This window comes from Chiroxiphia lanceolata, chromosome 3 (genome assembly GCF_009829145.1).
Source record: "Chiroxiphia lanceolata isolate bChiLan1 chromosome 3, bChiLan1.pri, whole genome shotgun sequence".
Taxonomy (NCBI): domain Eukaryota; kingdom Metazoa; phylum Chordata; class Aves; order Passeriformes; family Pipridae; genus Chiroxiphia; species Chiroxiphia lanceolata.
This window is the reverse complement of record NC_045639.1, coordinates 63,452,316-63,466,566: the sequence shown is the minus strand read 5'-3', so window position 1 is coordinate 63,466,566 and position 14,251 is coordinate 63,452,316. Positions and strand designations below refer to the sequence as shown.

The 14,251-nt window shown below is 37.7% G+C and overlaps 1 protein-coding gene across 2 annotated transcripts in view; it reads left to right on the top strand.

The window, feature by feature from the left end:
- The window catches only part of NKAIN2 (sodium/potassium transporting ATPase interacting 2), a 545,346-nt gene that overhangs the window by 500,398 nt on the left and 30,697 nt on the right, over positions 1 to 14,251 (top strand). The window lies entirely within an intron of this gene.

Genomic DNA, 14,251 nt, shown 5'->3' with positions numbered 1-14,251 from the left:
TTTGTTCATTCTGTAGGTGCCTGTCTCTTGCCAGTGAATACACAGGAAAGCTAGTTAGCATTTTTTCTCACATTTATGGGAAAAAAAAGGAAGATAGTTATAATTGCACCAAGTGCGCTGATGATTCGTGAGGTGAAAGCTTCAGAAGCTGCTGAGTAAGTAAAACTTGAGGGCAAAGCAATAGGCCTGATGTTTCTATCATGACCATTCCCCTCTGTCACAAAAAGTGAAGCAAGTAGCAAGAATATTTGGCTATTAGACGAACCATCACTATATTCGTATTCCATTAATCTCTCACTAAGTACAGGGATTGCCTTGATATTACTTTGTTCATTTTGAAAAAGTGAATAATTCATGGCAAAGATGGTCTAATGGGAAAGTATTTGAAAATTAGTAGGCATATCACAGTCGTTGCATTCAAACAACATGTTATGCTAAGGTTAACTATAAATGCTGCTGCTAATTCAACATTATAGTATACTTGTGACATCTTTCCATCTTTACTTGTATATTTGTATGCAAGTATACTCGTTTACATTTCTCCATGTGTGCTATAGGGGTTGACAAGGGGAAAAACAGACTTGATGGAAATAGTACAAGAAGTCAACACACATTTAATAGAAACTATATGGCCACAATTTTTGCTGCTTGACAGCAGGAAACACAATAGTTGACATACAGAAGAAAAAAGATATTATATTAGAATATAGAATCTCCCCATGATACACCCACTATCAGTGTGAAGAAGGCATAAATAATGAAAAAAAATGCAAAAAGGTGCATGTGAAAAATGCAAAAGATTACTCTAAATTGACTGAAAAAAATATTGTTATCAGTAGTGAAAGTCTGTGCTTGACTGAGGCAGAAGTAAGGACAGTGAAGACAACTGCATTACTTAGTGGGCTCAGTAAGAGCTCAAGTAAATCAATATAAGAAAGGTGAAAAAAATATGCCATTATCAGGACCTTTATATTTGGTACAAAAATATAATGACCTAAAAAGAAAGCTAAAAAGAATTTGGAAGGATGTCTCCAAAAGAACAGAGAATGTCAGATTCAGATCAGATGGATCATTATCCAGATTTTGTGTTAAAGTTTAGTGAGATGGCTTGACCAAACAATATGAATGAGGAACAAAAGAATCCCAAGGCAGGCTTTTGTGCTATGTGCCATCCTCCAGATAAAATAGATATCTTCATGAATTATGCAATTAACATCTCTCTGAATACCAGTATGGCTTCACATCTGTTTGCTGCCCACTTCTATGAAGTCTTCCTTCAAGTCCAGGTTGCTGCATGCAACCTAGATCACAGGGAAATTCAGAGGCAAGCACCTACTCATTAGGCACATATTAAGCATGAAGTCTAACAACTTATTATGGAATTAAGCCTTCTCTGACTATTTTGCAGAATTTTCATGAGAAACTTTTGAGCACAGTGACTTTCTGGGCACATAAGCAGCCAGTTACCTCTGCAAACCTCGTTTGCTTTACAGAGGAACAGCAGGCCTCTGCAAATGTGAACAAAAGACTGCAAAGGTTGTGAGAAAGATATCCACTGTCACAGGCCCAGACTGAGCTCAGATCTAAGCATACACTTATCTCCTCCTTCCTGATGTCTTGTTTTCTACAGAAAAAATATCTGGGAATACATACTAACCAGAAGCTCTGCTTGTCCCAACCAGGTCCCTAGTCATTCAAGCAAAGGGACCAAGACCATCAGATTAGAGCTGCTTAACCAAATTTAGATGCTACTTGCAACACTTTTGGAAATGGGAAGTTTCTGCCCTAATGATTTTTTTTATGAAATCTCTCGGCATTTTCAACCTCAGTTGTAACCTATTTCTTTAGTATTATTAATGTATCTGATATGCTTCAGTTCTTTGGGAAACAGAGACCTTCTTATTGAACCTGTGTATACTCTGGTTTGTAGACATCCAAGCAAAGGATCTATTTTATTTGAGTAGCACATTTGTATGTCAAACCTTGCAAATCTTTTATCTCTAATAAGGCCTGATGCCATTCCAGTTCCTGTTCACTGAATTTTTGGCTGCTGTTTCTCTTTGTTTTGGAATAACACATTGCGGGGGTGGGGGGGGTGGGGGGGGTGTCAGAGTCTGTTTTTCCTTCATTTTTTATAACTCTAAATTTATTCTCAATGTCTCCAGCCTTCCACTGGACTTGCATACCTAATGTGTTATACCTGTATATTTCTGTGTTCATGCTGCAAACTCATGTTCCTACAGATTCATGATTTCTTGCCCACTAATTCTGTTACTCAGTTTCCAAGAACTTCCCAAATATCTTCTTGAATATTCGAAAGATAGTATTAGTGTTTTACTGCACTAAATGTGACAAACCAAATAAATCTGAGTTTATGAAATGTAGCTCATCTGTAACAAGAAGAACCTTCACAGATATAATGTGGTTTGTTTTAAATCTTAGATCAAACAATATATTAATGTGTATCTTCAGAATTTCAGTAACCCTCTTAGTGATGTGCACAACATTTAGCAAATTAATAAATGATAATAGGGATGGAGTTATTGAAAAGCAATTGTTTTCCTCTATAGTGAAAGGCTCCAGAGTTTATTCACCTGATTAGCTAGGTTTATCAATAAATGTTATGATTTCATTGAAATTCCCTTGAGTTTGTCTGTGTTGACAAAATACAACTATCACTTTTCATTTGCTGCTATCAAATAGGATAAAAACCATGCCTAATATGATGTTTATAAAGAATAAAATTTTGTCAAAAGCTCTCGAATCCCACTCTAAAAATCATTCACACACTTCCCCTAAAGGTCATCAGTGAGCTCCTAAGTCCCTCAGTCAATTTAAAAATGGGGTTTCTATGGCAGATTTACTCTATACAAGTTATTTCTCCACTCTGCCCATTTTTTTCTCTCTTATGCAAGTATAGGTGTGGAATAACTTGCTAAAATTTCTGGGTGAATTACAAAGCAGAATCTGGTCAAATGGATTGCTAGTTTTCTGCAAAAACTGCTCATGGAGTAATCACTTTTCACAGTGATTTATAACATAGCAGCACATACATATTTTTGCTTCAATTATCATTTCTGGCACCTTGTCACTGTAGAAGGCAGAAGTCCAAAGTAGCTGGTAAGGACCATTCACTAACTCAAAGTAAGGGTTTTCCACATAACATCATAAACTGTCATTTCTCCTAACAGAGATCAATTTCCATATTTACCTGGTAATACCGAGGTGTTTAATAATTTTATTTGTTGAATATGTTGTATTTTGGATTATTAAGGTAGGGTTTGGGTTGAAGTTTTTTACTTTCTATTAGGTAACTTCACAAATCATGCAAAAAGGTATGATCTGTGATGCTCTAGGTGTGACATAAATAATGTCACATGGAAAGATGAGGATGCTGAGAGCAAACATGAAGACATCTAGTTTTGTCTACTCTGTAAAGCAGGGCAGTTTCACAATAAATATCGTATCTAAATAATGTAGTAATTCCCTAGCTATTAACCTCATAATCACATAATCATTTTAAATAACTAACTTTCTAACTCATGAGTTTTGATGAAGTCGCATGTCTTCATGCACTAGCAAACTACATAGCTAAAGATGGGGGCAAGCCTGAGTGTCTCTTGTGTGTCAGTAGGTGTCCATGATTCTATGACTTGAAAGGGGCAGCTGCTAGATAGTACAGACACATCTCCTAATTCCCAGTATTCTCTTATTTGCATTAGATAATACACTCTACCATTAGGGCACATTGAAAAATGAAGGGTAAGTCAGCATGCCTGTGTGCACTTGAGCACTTGGTCTCTTTTTCCATCTATGTGTTAACTCTTCTTTCCCCTCTGGCTACACACTTCAAGTGCCTTCAAGTGCTGTTTCATTTTTCTCAAAGCAGTTCTCCAGTGCCTTATAATGCAATTAATGTTTTTCATCTTCCTTTCGAATATTCTCCTGATGCTTCCTAGTAGGTACAACTTTGTTTGCTGCTGACTAGCATCATGTATCTGGATATTTGGAAATAGGCTAAATTATAGAAAATATTTCAGATTAAAGCTCTTGAATTGGAAACATGATTAGAACTGACCTGTGACAACAGAAGTTTTTTATTCCTTCTCCTGAGAAGTCTAACTCAACTCTATGTACACTTTCCTTAAAACTCTTTCATTAAGTTTTAAAGATATCAATAGATCTTTTTCCACTTACTCTGTATATATAAAAAAACAGAGAAAAAAGACCCTCACTAAACATAGCTTTTTACTATGTTTATTGCTGCTATACAGCTGCACAACTCAGAGGTCTTCAGAGATGGCTGTGCAAGTTGGACCTCATTGCACAGTGTTGTGTTCTTTCATGTCTCTCCAGTTAAATTATCCTTCTACCCTTTATTCTGCCAAGGCAACACAACCAGATGAAATATTTCTCAATTCTGACAATGAACTGGTGATGTAGAGGGAACCAAACATCTAAGAATCATTTCTTCTCTGACCCTCAGTAGGATATAATATTGTCTCATTTTTCAAAGAGTTGGTGTATCTATTCAAGTCAATAACACTAAATTTCTATCTACCAAATATGTATTTTTGACAGGGAATTGCAAAGGAAATGATACTATAAGCAGTTGGAATACATAAATTAAATATAAACAATATTAAAAATAAAGCATTAACATATTGCTGGTATTCTGCACAGAGTAATCTCATATAATGGATTAATAAGTATTTAGGATAGAATATGCAGTTTTAACACTTTTCATGCTTTTCATTCAAAAACTCAAACCAAAAGTCATAATAATTACTGTAATCTTACATTGTCCTGGTGAAATAGGCACCATTATCTGAATGTTACAGACTTTGTAAGAAAAAAAAAAAACAAAACCTGGCTGGATTTCACTGTTTTGATACTCATGTTAGAGATCACTGTGGCTCTGCATCACAGAAGTGGGAGTTTTTGGAGGCAAGAAGAAAGGCAGACCATTTTCAGGGACAAAGAAGGAACACAGCTGCTGTACCAGCATGGTGGCTACTGCGTGTGTTGTTGTCAGAGCAGAAGGAAAAGGGCTATGGCTTTTGCTCCCATTTCATACAGTCCATTGCCAGTGCGGAAGCTGGCTGGAGACCGCTAGGGCAGAAGCTTTCCCTCACCTTTCCTACTGGGGCCAAGGCATCCCAATCTGCCACTAGATGGGTTGCCCTGAGTGACCTGAGCCTGCAACAGGTGACAAAGCTGCAGCCTTCACCACATGTGGGTTAAAGAAAACACAAAACTCACATTTTTCATGGCGACTAGCATGTCAAAGTCACTTGTGTTCTTCCTACCAAAGCAGTTTTTTCATCAACATATTAAATAGGTTGTTACCGAGACAGAGGGAAGAGATGTGTGCTGTGTTCCTGAGAGCTACACAGAGCTTCAAGCTGCTAATGCCTGCTTTAGGGAGAGACATGCCCAGTTCAGACAAAACATTTATTTTTAAATGGACGTCTGATGTCTGTTGATGGCAGAGGTCTAATTCAGACTTCCTTGATCACCGTGGCTGGCACACTCCCAGGTACTGCATTATATTAACAAGGTTCATAAACTGTCAAATATATAACTCAACCACTTAACTCCCTGCAATGAGGCACAGACTCTGAGGACATGGCCTTTCCGAGAATGTTCTCTCTTTGTAATTTGTCATTTCCCCAAAATGCCTCATGTGATATGATGTTACTGGAATCTTCAGCTAAAAGGTTCAATTATTTTTTTTGGTCACACATATTGCAGAATTTATTCATATGTATTCTGCCACCCCAGGCGGTGACTGGGATCTCTGCCATCAAGCTATTTCCATTCAAAGCAAGGAGATCACTATTTTTCATGCTGAATAAACAAGAGAATGATCCCCTGCCCTTCAGGAGAAGGGCTTTAAGGGGAAAGGTGCCTTTGGCCATGGAATTCAAACTGTCCTTCCGCTTGGAGCCTCTGGAGCATAATCTCTCTTCATACCAGCCTAGGCTGCATGGTGTGATATTCATTTAAACTCTCCAGTGGTTCTCCTTTCACAGGAAAGATTTCCACAGAGCACTTTGGCATTTGCTTTTTGAAGCCTGCTTAGTTGATTTTGCCGAACGGAAAAGGTAGCCCTGAAACATATCTTTTATTATAGATTACAAAGGTGGAAAAAGCCTGCAGTAGGCTAATGCTGAGAGGAAAAATAGCATTGCAACATTAGCTGAGTTCAGTTACTTTAAACATTAGATACCACAGGAAGAGGTTTTATTGACCTTGAAACCCCCCTGACACTTGATGCTATTATATTGTGCACGTAGAGCAAAATGTGTGTGCTAAGAAATGCATTTGCTAGACGCGTGGATCCTAGGGAGGTGCAATGATGTGGAGCACCCTATGCATGCTGCTTTGCATTTTCACTGAGATACCTCTATTTCCTTACTCCAGAGTGTGAGGGTTGAGGGAATTATTGGGTTAAAATAAGTTCATTCTTCCTCATCTTCCTTACATGCATTGCCAGAGACAGAGGCTGTCCTGTCAGGTATCCCACCTTCCCATATTCTACAGGCAAACCCTCCACCTGACTTAGACACCTTCCTGGCAGCTCTGCTGCTAATGGCACTACCAAAGAGATCTGTCAGTTCTTCTGCTGTTAAGAATCTACAATTCCCACTGGGCTTCTGAATTACTATTATTGTATTTTGATAATCAATCAAAATTCAGGTTTTATAAGTTCAAGCCCTATTCATCTAGATCCTACTATCTAGAGCTGTTCCTACTAATATCTTATTTGTTTTTCTTTTAATATGTTAAAGTAATGAGCTTGACTCTTCAGGATGCTGAAGGGTTGCATCAGCTGTGCTGTGCACTTTGCATACCATACATCCATCTGCCTTGTCAGCACCGCCATCACCAGCTGTTGCAGGAACATTTTGATCAGAACGTTATTAGGTTGTTACAACATGACCATGACCATGAAGTCAGTGCACTGCCAAAGCTGTCATGTTCCATGAAGTTTCCTGACCCTGTGACCATCATCAGAGCCTTCAAATAAACAGCAATTCATGACAGGGAAAACAAATAGCATCACAGGGAAAGAGTCAGTTGTTACTGGAAAATCTCTTACCTCTGATGAAATTTTCTGGCTCTTGTTTTTGTGACAGCAATGATCTAATTTAATCAAACATATAATGATGGAGAAGAGCAAATTGCCTGTGCTTCCTTTCTGAATTTTTACTTTGTACAGTTTTTGTGATTTGCCACAGTCCTGAGAAACTGGCAGACACAACATCTCATCTTCTACTTACTCTCCTCTGAATGCTTCTGTTTCCCAGATCAGAGGGCCCAGTGTTCACACTCAAAACATTGAGGTTTATTTGCCATATGGGTGCTTCAACATGGAGGGATGAATTTTCACTGAACAGAAGTACTCATATGTGTTTGTTTATCAGGAATTCAGAGCTCTCTTGTACCATCAAAATATTTCCCCCTATACAATCTGCACAAGTTTCAAATACACTTTTTTTTTCCTGCTACCCTCAAAAGAGTGCATAGCATTGATAATCAACTGTTTCTTCTAACACAGTTCAGTTTAAAATGCTAGGCATTCATTTGGTGGGCTGTAAGGATTCTGTGGCTTTGTTAGATCTGCAGCATAAAGAACCAATTTTTCTTATCCTAATCCTGTGGCTGTCTGGAAAAGGTGACACACAGTTACACATAATGATAAGAAAAGCTACTGCTGCCAAAGGCCGTAAGATACCAAAGCCAGATGATTAAACCATTCCAAAGCTCTCCCAGAAGACAAGAGGAGTAAAAGTTCCAAAGTTTTTTTTCATAGAAGTTTCTATGCTATAAACCCTTAAGAGCAAAGCCCACATACAGACACATGTATACTTACACTTTAATAATCCATTCCTACTATTAACAGAAAAAAAGGGGTGATGAGTATTTTGAACCCTTTCATTGTAGTTTTTTTGTTTGTTTTATCTTCATTCTTTGTTTTGGTTTTTTGGTGTTGCCAAATGGAAAGAGGCAGTTTACCTTGTTTTAAAAATAAATGGAATTATTTTTCCCAATCTACACAGCTATAATGGCTAAATACTTTAGATGTGAACAGCAGCCACTATACACTGTTGATGCCCATGCATCAGAACTCTGTTCTAACAGTGACAAGTTTGGTTACAGGTATACACCATGAGAGGAAACAGAGCAATAGACTTTTCCATCTTCAGGACTTCCCATACACTTGGATTGGATGGAATTAACAAAAAAAATGTAACCAAATATCTTCCTTAACCCTAATCAAGTGAGAAAATATTAAAGTAGTGACAATTCCACAAAAGAAGAAAGAGAAAATTAAAAGTTCTCCAGTTTTTGACATGTTTTTTTGGCAGCAGTAATGCATTCAGCCTGCACTGAGCAATGTGCATTTAAGCTGCACCCAGTACCTGCTGAATGCAGCTGGTGGAGAATTTGCTCCTTCTTCCCAGGCCTATCCTTGCCCTGAACTGTGACCTGGGGATCTGCAGAAGTCAGCCTGCTGTGGCCTCCCCTCTGCCCAACGAGACATGCTTACCTCAGTTTCCTGAGGGAATCCAGTAGAGTCCTGGCTGGGGCATTTTGCCTGTGGGAGCAGGAATGTGAAGTTCAGTGCCAAGCCTGAATCTACAAGATACTCTGCAGTGCAGTTAACACAGAGGTCAACAATAAGCAATACTTAGTTCCATCTTGTGTAAGTTGGTAGCCCATTTTAGGGGCTTTTTAAGTTATCTTTCATGTCTGAGGCAGGAAAAGGGACATCCTACTCTTTAGCTCTTGAGACAAAATCATGGAAAAGTGCCAAATAACATGTGGTTATCAAAAGCATAAATCACATTGAAATACCTAGGAAGAGGGAAGATTCACAGAAAGTTTTAGGTCAAAATTGCCGAAAACTCTCACTAAAGTTTAAGCTTTCTGGAAATTTGGGTCCAGCTGAGTGTCTGTAATACAGCTACAAAACAGGTAAGTATCTCTTGCTTTCTACTGTTGTTAAAGGTTTGCACAACTCTTTTCTGACAAGTCAGTGCTGTGATTTTCAGCGCCTCTGTAGTCTCTTCATCAGTTGAAAAAGCTTGCCAGGGAAGATGCTAAGGGAACAGTTGTCCTGAACAAGATAGAACTGCACTCAAGAGCCTAGAAGGATTTCAAACAAAAGCATTCTAGCAGGTCTTCATGGTGACCTTCAAATGCTTATACAAAAAGGAAATCTCCAGGAAATTGAACAGTCCACTGAGAAATAAACATTTTATGCTAAGCACCTTCTAGACAGATGATAATAAAAAAGATTATGAGGCACTAGGTGAAATAAATGCAATTTTTATCACAGTTCTCTTTTCCAATTTGTCCAGACTCATCAGCATTGATGATTCATGTTTTTATTGTGTCTGCTAAAAAGAAGCACCAAACCTTTCGAGCACTTTTCAACTTAAGAAAGGAAAGAAAAATGATTTGACAACTACACAGCCTAAGACATTTCCATTTTTGTTGACTTTGCTTTTAATTTTCACAATTACTCCCTACATACTATTGTGGACATGTTAATTTTTAATAATTATTTTATTGCACAAAATAAAGCTACTTGGTCATACTAATGAAAAATTCTTTCCAGCCAGCATACAGATATTTAATTTTGTAGAATAAGGACAGCAAGGCCACGTAGTCTATTCCCCATCAGGAACCTGGCCTTATACCAGTAGTTTTCCAACACTCCTTTTATGATGAAAGATAGTTAAACTTGGAGAAATGACAGGGTTCTCATAATGTTAAATGTAAGCACAAATAAAAGTGTACCTCAACAGAGTAGTTTCCATGGAATGTAGCTTAAGTTTTATATTAAACTCCACCAATGATATTCACTCACTTATGCGGCACTGCTGCAGGCAGTGAAATCATGCTTGAAAGGGTTTTTGTAGGGGGCAGCTTTAGAACCCCATGACACCAACTTAAATTTACAGATATTGATAGAAAGGTCTCAGCCTCACCTTTCCTGCTAAATAATGAGTATTATTCTTCTGAGAATCAATACACTGGAAGCTTTCTAGATACTAATTCTCCATTTCTTGAGTTGCTCATAATGTGGAGATATCTATATATATATATCTCCAGACTTCAAAAATCCATTTTAAAGAAACACTGTTCCTTAAATGCAGAGCATTACAAAGGCTTTATGTGTGCATCCCACTGCAAGAAAAATGATTAATTTGCATGTGGGTAGACGCGTAACACCAGCCTTTGCAATATAACATTCCCAGGGCCAAAATGAATCTCCATGTATTTCTGCATTATTATTGCTTGAACTAACCCATATTTTGCTTAGGTCTTAAAACAAAAAACTTAATAATGAAAAGTAAATACACAAACCTCAGCTGTTTCAGAAGATACTGTAACATTTTCCCATAGGAAAGTCTATGGTCCATTTCTCCTGACCAAGTAAGGTTATAGAATAAAACATATTCATTCAATGAAGCCAAGACTACGTACCATTTCCATAAACCTTAACTCATTAATCTTCATCTGAAGTTTTCTCCTCATCACCTTATCCCACTCAGATCTTACCCACTTTTAGTTTGTGTTTCCTCCTTCTTGTCACACTTTTGTTTCAGGTTTCCAGCTCAGTAAAGTTAACTTGTAATAGTTATCTACATTGCTTTAGAGGAGGGAAATGTGAGGGCCTTGACCAGGAATGATGCTGTTTTATATAATTACTTTTTTCCCAATCTAGTGCTATTTGCAGTGTATAAAAACATTCATCACCATAAAAGTGAGGAAAAAGACACTATTTTGATCAATACTAATTCTGATTAAGTTCCATTACAGCACTTGATATTTTCAGCAAGTCTGGAAATACACTCACAGAAACTCAGGATTGCTAAAAGTCTTTAACAGCATAACAGGACACTGCTGACTTGGGTGGGGAATATTCTATCTACTTTTTTATTGGCCTTATATGGCTATAATAAGGCAACAAAATGCATTAACTTTATTCTGTAATTAATCTTATTACCAAAGCTTCAGTAGTGTGGTTTTATTGCTTATTTATTTTAGGCTTTTGCTTCTCTTCTTTTTAACTTGGCAGAAGGAAAGTTGGTTTTATCAAAATGTTTATAGATTGGGAAAAAAACCAAACAACCAATAAAAAACCCCCAAATGTTTAAGATCATTGTATGTAAAATTAGGGTCAACAGGATGCCCTCAAAGTACACCCAGGGAGCTGGTGCAGGCAAAGAGCAGTACTCATTTATACTCTCATATGGACATATCAGGGACAGTTGTAGAGAGCAAATTTTTTCAAGCTGCAGAAAATGAGGCTCATGAAAACATACATTCACTAATCACTACATGTATAAATGAGCAGAGTTGTTGTTAATGGTTCCTTCTCCTCTAGAGGCTCATAATACATCATTAAAATATGAATGGGACAGATGTAGACACCTAATCTTGATGGGTCTGGGATCCAGAACTGATCTTCTGTTCATTGCACCTATTTCTTTTTATCACTGCATGGTTTATAAAAAACAAAGATTGGTTAATTAAAAAAATAAATAGGGAGGGAAAGCAACAAGAGTTTGCAAGCTAAATTTCCTAGTTCTAAAGTGATTTTCTGAGACAGTCCGGCTTCTTCTCTTCTTTATCTCTGAAGACTCATTTCCTTCTTTCTCGCATAAGATAAAAATCTTTTGGAAATACTGAATTGGGAAGACTCTGTGTAATTCTTATACTGCACTGAGCGCTGCTGTTTGAAGGCTTCCCAGGAATATATCAAGTGATGTGACTGAGCTCTATCATTTGCATTTGATTTGGTTCTTTCCCTCGTCTTCTTCTCCAGGGTGAGGAGTGTGTTCAGTGAAGAGTTTTGTTTGGATTTTTTTTTTCTGCTGTACATAGGTACATTGCAGTGTGCTTTTCTTCGAGACAAAAGGTCAAAGATGTGCATCTGCACTATAACAAAGGCGGTAAATTTTGTGAGAGCCCTTCATCCTTGCAGGAATTCATTAACAATTTAGGTGTCTGATCCCCAAGAAATGTCTGCTACGTGTGTAGATGAGTGGTACCCTTCCTATGGGAAGTCCTAGTCCACAGGGGAGAAAGCATGTTCCTGATGTCTATCCCAGAGGTCTCTGTAGTCACCATGGGCTCAGGTCATTGAGCATCATCAAAGTAAAAGCTGCCACTTTTGGTTCTTATCCTCAGCTCAGAATTTGTGCCCACTGCTGCTGATGCAATTAGAAGATAAATCCTGAATGGCTGTCACAGGATCAGAACTGAGAAGTTGCTTGGTTACAAAAAAGAGAAAAAAGAAAAAACTAATGTGAGATCTAAATTAAAACAAAATTATTATGTGTACCAAGCAAAGGGTTAGATAAATGTGGAAGAAGGGGAGTTTTATTTTATGAACTCTGATTATCTCATGGGAAAAAAGCTTCCATTTGTACTTAGATCAGAACAACCTGAGTTGTAAGGCACACGTTTAATCAAAAAGCTCATCTGATGAAATGCTGTAGGATTTGCTTGTATATCCAAGGAGTTCCCTAGAGATTTAAGGGATGTAACTGAATACAATTAGAAGATCAGCTGTAAACATCATTTGTCATACAGTTTGTTTGCTGTGCTTTGTAAGAGAAGTTCAGTTAACAATGAGTGAATTTGTGGTGGTTTAGAAGATAGTAAAGTATTGAACTGTATTGCAAGAAAAGGATTACCATAGCAGCCTACTAGAGATGCAACTATTCAACTATCTGGGATCTGATGGTCTGTAGAAAGAGAACAGAAAAACTATTAAGCCGGGGTTCACATCCAAAAATGGAATCACTTATGAACAACCTTTCTGGGCCTACTTTGTTGCTGAATTAAACCTCATGTAATGTCATTGAAGTCAATGGGGTTATACAGGGCATAAGTCAGTGGAGAAAATTAGTCCTCTGTCTTGAAGCCAAGAAATTAAAGGGAATAGTGATCCAATAAAACAGACATGAAATGCTGATATTAGCTGAATGCCACTGTTCTTGGTACAGTGAGTTCTTTGTGTCCAGTAGTGAATATTTCATCCTTCCCAGGTGTAAAATCTTCCCAGCAGCACTATAAGGCAGATTTATAATAAATGACAAAATTAATGGTTTAGTTCTGTTGTAATGCAGCTTCTGGGCTCCCAAATGGAACTTAAGCAGTTAGCAGACAATATCTCTGCTGGCTTCAATGTGATCTCCAAATCAAGTCTTGATCTCTTCAGAAAAGCCTTGAGGCTGACCTTTTTTTTAACCTTTAGCCATCTCTCACCCATACGTGTGTTAGAAGATAGCATTTGTGGGTATGGGGAGCTTTCTACATAGAAAACTGACAGAATTTCCAGGAATATCTGTGTAAGACCCGGAGTACACTAGGCACAGTCACTGCCTCAGGTATGAATGTACTTGGAAATATAATGGATTTGTTTGCATTTAGTTTGTATATCGGTAATATTAAGGGCTCTAAGAACCCACAGTATTGCAGTGATTGTACATGTACCTTGGATTAATGAAAAAAAAAAATCCATTTTCACTAACCAGCATTCATAATGGTTTCTCAGATTTCACTTTTTCTACTCTCCAACCCACTGATTACTCAAATTGAAATTAAGAGCATCATCTCCCTCAGCCAGAGATTATGGGTTTTGTACCATGCACAAAGAGAGTTCTGTCCTGGCTGGAGCATCTAGGCATTTTTATTATCTGTATAAAGAACTAATTCCCAAAGTGTACAGATGGGCTTGCAGCTCATGAAAATATCTCTGTGAGATGACCTGTGCAGAATAATAGATTTCGACAGCATGGCTCACTTTTCACTACAAAGAGACCAATCAACTTGAGTTCTTTTGACGTCTTACTGTGCAAATTTCAGCAATGATTTAAAGGGTGAAAAATGATTTATTATTATTTAGTAGAGAAAATTCTCCAGACCTAGATGTTAAGGAAGTTGTGTAAAGCAAGGAACACATGGCTCGGGTTGCTGCTCCAGTATTTTTTCTGTTACTTCTGGTGTGACTTCTTGGCAATGATAGAACTTGATCGAGGGACTAGCAGAGGACTCATATGATACCTGGCCTGTTGGATGTGTGATTTTGGCCATTTATTCCTTTTTGCATTATTTTTTTCAGGTGACACTTCAATAACTGCTTGAGATTTTCATTTTCTTTAAATCCAATTGCTTCTGCTTACAATTCAATTCTGGGCATGCTCTTCAGAGAGGATTGAAA